Below are 7,476 nucleotides of genomic sequence, written 5' to 3'. Positions count from 1 at the left end.
GTGGGTTAGATGAGGCAGAACAGGGGACCGGAGAAATGAGAAGCGTGAAAAGGACTTCTCAACCCATCCCTGCTGGCTTGAAGGAGGCCACGAGTCTTTCAAATGCAGGTGGCCACCAGCACACTGAATTCAGTAAACAACCTGAATGTTTACACCACTTACACTATGTGTTTTTCAATTCCTTATATATTTTTCCTTATCCTCTTTTAGTCTTCTTGGCAGAGAATTTCATAACAACATTATAATGAGTTTTTCCATATTCTAAGCCTTTGCCTATCTGCTTAATAAATTAAGAATATAAATAGTCAAGCTGGCCTTATATTTGGGCCACATGAATGACTATGAATTAATGAATTATATTATTATACACTTGCTTGACCCTAATACATATCTAATCTAGTATTAATATTGCGACATTTAGTCCTAATCTGCCTGTTACTGATGAGGCACAAGAACTTCTAAAAAAATTAAAACTTAATTCCTTGCTGTTCAACATAAAGTGATATATATTTCTGATTGTTGGTTTTATTTTTTTTCTCTGTATCGTATAAGAGCTTAATTCACATTAAAAAGACATGGTGTTTGCATGTCCATTGAAGTATCTTTTGGACATATTTAAGTGTTCTCAACTGGTTAACCTTGAGGTATAAAAACAAGAGAATAACTTAGGAGAAAACAAAGCTCAGTGTAAGTGGTCTTAATGATAGAAAAGATGAAAATGTAGTAATATTTTCAAATCTGAGAATTATATCAATGTGATTGCAGCAGAACCTTTGATGATATAAATGTCCATGTTGTAGCATTAGTAATCAGATTACTGATATAAGAAAATAAAATTTTTCATAAGGAAAATTATTCATGTTTGCTAAAAAAAGCATTTTCTAAAGTATCACAGAACATTCATTTCAGTAACGTTAAAAGTGCTCCCCATCAAACGGAATTCAGGGGCGGATAACTTTGGGAAACTCTTCAGGCTATTTCCTGTTCTTGGAAAGTTACAATTAAGATTAATGTATTAAAAAGTCTGTAATAGTCCTTCAGGAAGTAAAACTCTGTAATTTACTTAAATCCAGAACTCTTCCAAATTTGTTTGACTTAAAGCTTAACTCCTTTCCAAAGAACATCTATTAATATCTCATAGAAGTAGTTTTAGGTGGGAAACGTTCTGCAAGAGTAATCTCATGTCGATTTCTTTTTAAATTCAGTTTTACTTCCAATTTCAGGCTCTACGAACTAGTGAACATTTCCTGTTACCCATGCCAGTGTGGTCTGTATAAAATGTTTTAAGAAACCAGCATAAATGTATGAAATAAACTAAAATATTCCAGACTTAAAGTACTTGGAAGAGGAAAAGATGGGTTATTTTTTCATCAGTAGATATTTCATCCATCATTCTTATCCGAAATCCCCATCTTTCCCTTCGATGCACAAACAACCAGGGGGAGGAAGGGGAGGAGTTCTGCAGATGAGGGGGACTTGGCTCCCTGTGAGCCTATGAAAGAGGCACGTGAGCCAAACTTTGGTGGCTTTCGTATAGGCCCATAGAAAAGAGAGAGAATTTTAAGAGGAGAGAGGGCAAGGGAAAGTCAGAGAGGAAAAGTGGCAGATTTTTAGTTACTTTGCATTTTAGTGGAGATAATACATGTAAAGCTCTTAGCAAAATGCATCCTGCACAGCATGGGCTTATAATTACTATTACTATTATTAATTGTCAGAAGAGGATTCTTTTCTTTTTCACTCTCTTTCCATTTTCTGGACAAAAGGAAGAAACAAAAAGCACCCTTCCCCGCTTGGAGAGTATTACAGACGCCCACCACCCATTGTCGCCTCTCTCTTCCCACACTTAGTGACTCCTCCCAGGGAGTAACTACCTGATGGGGTAGATAGAGCACGGCCTTCACCAAGCATGTTACCTTGGTGGGCAGAGTCGCTGTGCCTTAGAGGAGGACCTGCCACTGCCCGTTACCCTCTGCCTTGCCCGGTTCCAGGTGGGAGACCAGAGCTTGTCCAGCTCACTGACAGTGCTCCTGAGCGTCCTATTTCTTCTCGGGGTAGAAGCTGGACCATTGATCTCTTTTTTCTCTTCTTTATGAAATCAGCCCACAGTCTACATCCATGCAGCTGGCTCAGTCCAGTTGATGTCAGTTCAGAGAGGAGGGAGTAGGAGGATCCTCATAATTCTTAGGGTTTACCCACATTCTCGAACCCACTTTTTACCAGAAAGTTCTACAGTAGAGAGTGTAGGGTACTTTCAGCTGCAAAGTACAAAATACCCAACAAAAATGGTCTAAACAATGGGGCTTTATTTTACTCATGTGCAAGTGTGTGTGCGCGCGTGTGTGTGTGTGTGCGTGTGTGCGTGTGTGTGTGTGAATGGCAGTCCCCAAGGTTAATTCAGAGTTTCAATAACAACAGGGCTTCAGACAGACTTTGCCAAGATTCTTTGGGCTTTGTTTCGGGATCGTAAAGTGTCCAAAACAGTTTTAAGCATCATATTTTCATATGAAGTTGTCCAAAAGCAGCCAGGCAGAGGTGAGCATCTCTCCTCCCATAAGACTTCAGAAGACTTCTTAAATCCCCTGCCAACAGTATGGCACACACCATGCTGTGGCAACAGGGGAGGCTGGGGAAAGGAGTTTCCAGCACTTCTAGCCTCCGTAATGGTGCATGGTTCTTGCCCACAAGGAAAAAGGGAGGTGGAAGTGGTTATCGAGTACAACCTAGAGGATCTAATCCCAAACATACATAGTTTAATAAATGTTGTACTGGTTTACCAGCTGTCTAGAAAATTTTATAGTCAACCATCATTCAGGTCCCTAAAAGGAAGGTTGAAGAAGTGGCAGATCCTCAAATCCTAACATTATGAAGGAGGAGATAAATGTTTACAGGAAGCAGCAGAACCAGATCATAGGAGCCCGTGTACTAGATCCTATTAGTGCACCACCCAGATCTCCTTCACTAGATTGGTGCACTCATCCACCAGCTGCCCCGAGTTTGGTGATAAAGGTTCACAGCCATAACATTCCCTGGAAAATTGCCCATGGCTAAAGGGAGCCACCCAGCTGGAGATGCTTAAGATCCACAGTATTGGTGATGGCCGGCGGCCACTGATGCAAGTGTGCAAAAGGTAGGCTCACCTCAAGGTGGAAAAACTGATGCCATTCACACTCCAGAGCTCCCCATGGGATCAGGCTAAAGCTACAAGTCGGCTGAAGCTACATCTGTGCTTTAATCCTTCCTTCGCCCTCTCCTTCCCATTCTTCCTAACAGGTTTCCGCTAAAAACATTTCCTTAACCATTGACGTGCACAAAATCCTTATCTCATACTCACTTCTAAGGGATGTGACTTAAGGTAGTCAAGAGTGACAAGCTAAGAAGTTTAGATTGTGTTATATAAGCAACGGGAGCTATTTAAAGATTTCGAGCAACTGTGTTTTAAGATGGTTAGTCTGGCAACGAAGAGTCTGTGGAGAGAAGGAAGGGAAATAGCTGCCCCCCCCCATTAGTAATTATCACACAAAGACATGGACTTAATATTATATATTAGAGAGAGAGAGAAAGAAGACATTCTCAAAGATCCCTTCTTTATGGCTATATACACTTACTCAGAAAGAGTCGTAATATTTTTCATTACAAAATCTCTGACAAGACTCTCAATGGCTATTATTTTCCAGAAGTCTCTAGTTTAAAAGTTTGCTTTTGTGTTTGTGTATAACTTGAACTCCTTTTTTTAAAATCTCTCCTTGTGATATTGCCCACCTATAACCACTAAGGACTAAATAAAAGAAAATAAATTTATTTTTAGCATTTTAGTAAGAATGACTTCAGCTAGATATAGATTTTTTGCTGTTGTTGTTTGAAAGGCATGATTTAAACTGAGGAGTGAAGGCAAGCGCTTGTGTTTTTCTGACCCTGGAAATCCTTTAAAAAAGAAAAAAAGACTAAAAAACAACCTGTGTTGGATGGTGTAGGTGTAAATTAACCTGAGTTCATGACCATGCTCAGAATTCCCCCGGGAAATCCCCTCTGATGGCTGATTCCAGGTAATTTACAGGGCAAAAATCACAGAGCTCAAATATCAAGCATAAGACAGATGAAAAGGGTACCTCTGCCACTTTCATACAAAATGTTTACAATCAATATGTTTAATATTTCTACAAAATGTATTTGTTAGAAATTGATGGAAGATGCTCATTTTTATTCATGTTCAGAGGGGTCTCAAACAAATTCTATTATTGAAGGAATCTAAATACAGAAACAAATTTATTTTATTCCCCCCTCCTCCCACCGCCACCACCACCAGTGACATAAAACTATAACTATGTAGCAACAAAAGTTAGGTCTGCTGTTTGCATCAGGAAAGACTGGAAACTATTTAGTAATGCAGCCCCCTATTCAGATAACTTTCAACCCCATGGTCCTAGGAACAAGCCCTGAACAAAGAGGAAAACCAAGAATAACATTCACCTGCCTTATTCACTCAAATAGTTCTGTAGTGTCCTATTTAAAGTAATAAAGCTCAATGCTTTTTGGTTTCACTCCCTAAACAAAATTTTACTAACCCCCTAATATGTGCATACTCTTAAATTTGCTGCTGTGAGCTTATATTGCAGGGACTTACACATAATAATCATTTATTTATTGATTGGCGTTAAAACATTATATACGTACACAAAGAATTTTCATTTGTGGAGCTAACAGTAGCATGCTACAAAGCATAACAAACTTTCTGATGATTCTAAATCTGGAACTCTAAGTGTTGTAATTCACGGTGGTAACATGAGTTATTATGCATTCATGTATTTATTGCACAAATATTTTTGAGTATATTTCTTAGGCACTGTTGAAGGCACTAGAGATGGAGGAGTGAGGAAAATAGACAGAAATCCTTACCTTCAAAAAGATGTTTCGTGTTCATGGATTGGAAGAATCAACATAATTAAAATGACCTTATTATCTAAAGCATTACACAGATTTAATGTAATCCCCATCAAAATCCCAATGACTTTTTTTTTTAATAAATAGAACAAAAAAAATCACCAGATTTGTATGGTAGCATGAAAGACCCCGAATAGTCAAAGCAATCCTGAGAAAAAAGAACAAGGCTGGAGGTATCATTCTGCCCAAATTCAAATTATACTACAAAACAGCATGATATTAGCAGATAAACAGACATACAGATGATTAGAACATAATTGAGAGTTCAGAAATAAAGCTCCATATATATGGGCAAACAATTTTTGAAAATGGAGCCAAAAACATACAATGAAGGAAAAAAGCCTCTTCAATATATGGTGCTGGGAAAATTGGAAAGCCACATGCAAACGAAGGAAACTAGGCTACTATCTGTCATCATACAGCAAAATTAACTCAGAATGGACCTAAGACCAGAAACAATAAATTGCATAGAAAAAAGCATAGGTACTAAACTCATGGACCTTGGATTAAGAGAGGATTTTATGAATTTGACCTCGGAGGCAAGAGAAGTAAAAGCCAAAATAAATGAGTGGGACTCTATCAAATTAAAAAGTTTCTGCATTGAAAAAGAAACCATCCACAAGACAAAGACGCAAACATCCGAATGGAAGAAGATATTTGTAAACAACACCTCCAGATAAGGGCCTAATATCCAAAATATACAAAGAACTCATACAACTCAATAAAAAAAAAAAATCAAATAAAAAAATGGTCAGAGGACCTGAATAGACACTTCTCCCAAGACATACAAATGGCCAACAGAAATAGGAGAAGATGCTCAACATCACTGCTATTAGGGAAATGCAAATCATAACCACGATGAGATACCACCTCACACCTGTAAGAATGGCTACCATCGACAAGACAAGTGATAACGTGTTGGAGAGGTTGTGGGGAAAAAGGAACCCTCATACACTGCTGATGAGAATGTACATTGGTACAGCCACTATGGAAAACAGTAGGAGGTTTCTCAAAAAACTAAGAATAGAATTACTGTATGACCCAGCAATCCCTCTTTTGGATATTTACCTAAAAAACTTGAAAGCATTTATCCACAAAGATATCTGCACCCCAATGTTCATAGCAGCATTATTCACAGTGGCCAGGACATGGAAGCAATCAAAGTGTCCTACTGTAGATGATCAGATAAAGAAGCTGTGGTACATAAATACAATGGAATATTACTCAGCCATAAGAAAAGATGAAATACTGTCATTTGCAAAACATGGATGGATCTTGAGATTATCATGCTAAGTGAAATAAGTCAGAAAAAGTTGAGAATCATATGATTTCCTTCATAGGTGAGACATAAAACTGAAAGCAACAAGAAAACATGACAAACAAACAGAGACTGATGGACACAGACAGTGGGTTAGTGCTTACCAGAGGGAAGGAGGGGTGAGGTAGAGAGGGGGAAAGGGGGTCAAATATTTGGTGACAAAGGAATCTTCGGGTGGTGACCATACAATGAAATATACATATGACTTATTACTGAACTGTACACTTGAAACCTATCTGATTTTATTAACCAATTCACCTCAATGATTTTAATTTAAAAATAATTTAAAAAATTAAAATATTAAAATGATGGGATTATAATAAGGGAGACATCAATCAAAACAAATAAGAAAAAATATATGTGTAATATGATAAATGGCAACGAATTCTATTGGAGCAAATATAATAATGCAGAAAAAGAGTAGATTATGTCTGGGTTTGGGAGAGGGGAAAAATTACATATTAAAATAGGGAGTCAGCTGTCTACGGCCACGCCATCCTGAACAAGCCCGATCCCGTCTGATCTCGGAAGCTAAGCAGGGTCGGGCCTGGTTAGTACTTGGATGGGAGACCGTCTAGGAAGACCAGGTGCTGTAGGCATTTAAAAAATAAAATAATTAAAATAAAAATAAAATAGATAATTAATAAAATAGGGAGTCAGGGAAAATCTCATTAGGAAAATTGGATGCTCTCAAATAAAATATATGAAAGAGGTGAAAAGTGACTAAAGAAAATATCTGAAGAAAATAATTATTCCAACAGAGGAATTGTAAGTTCAAAGGGACGTGCCTGGAAGCTCAAAGGGCAACGAGCATGCCATTACGGTCTCAGCTGCGTTTCACCATGATAAGAGAGAAGGGAGTGTTGGCATGAGGTCATGCAGGGCACTGTCAGCGACTTTGAGTTTTATTTGAGTCACATGGAAGCCACTGGAGGTTTCGAGTAGGGTCATGAATTGACCCATCTTCTATTTTAATGAGATCTATCTGCTTGTCTTGACAGAAAGAGATTACAATGAGGTCAAAAGAGACCAACTCTACAATTTTCATTGTAATCGAACAGAAGATAGTGGTGATGCTGACTAAGGTGGTGGCTGTGGAGACAGTGAGAAACAGGGACGTTCCAGTAACTTTGAAAGTAGAGCCAAAAAAAATATGCTAAATGATGAGCTGTAGAGTCAGAGAGAAGTGGTCAAAGATGACGCCACTGTGTTCTGTCAGA

The 7,476-nt window shown here is 38.2% G+C and overlaps 1 non-coding gene across 1 annotated transcript; it reads left to right on the top strand.

The window, feature by feature from the left end:
* The first annotated feature begins 6,736 nt into the window (after positions 1 to 6,736).
* LOC112475484 lies at positions 6,737 to 6,855 on the top strand. The gene has a single exon (XR_003044736.1). It is a non-coding gene; the product is annotated as a 5S ribosomal RNA (ribosomal RNA).
* Positions 6,856 to 7,476: the final 621 nt, after the last annotated feature.

The sequence above is a fragment of the Pteropus alecto genome, unplaced genomic scaffold (genome assembly GCF_000325575.1).
Source record: "Pteropus alecto unplaced genomic scaffold, ASM32557v1 scaffold110, whole genome shotgun sequence".
Taxonomy (NCBI): Eukaryota; Metazoa; Chordata; class Mammalia; order Chiroptera; family Pteropodidae; genus Pteropus; species Pteropus alecto.
This window is presented reverse-complemented; position numbering and strand designations above follow the sequence as displayed.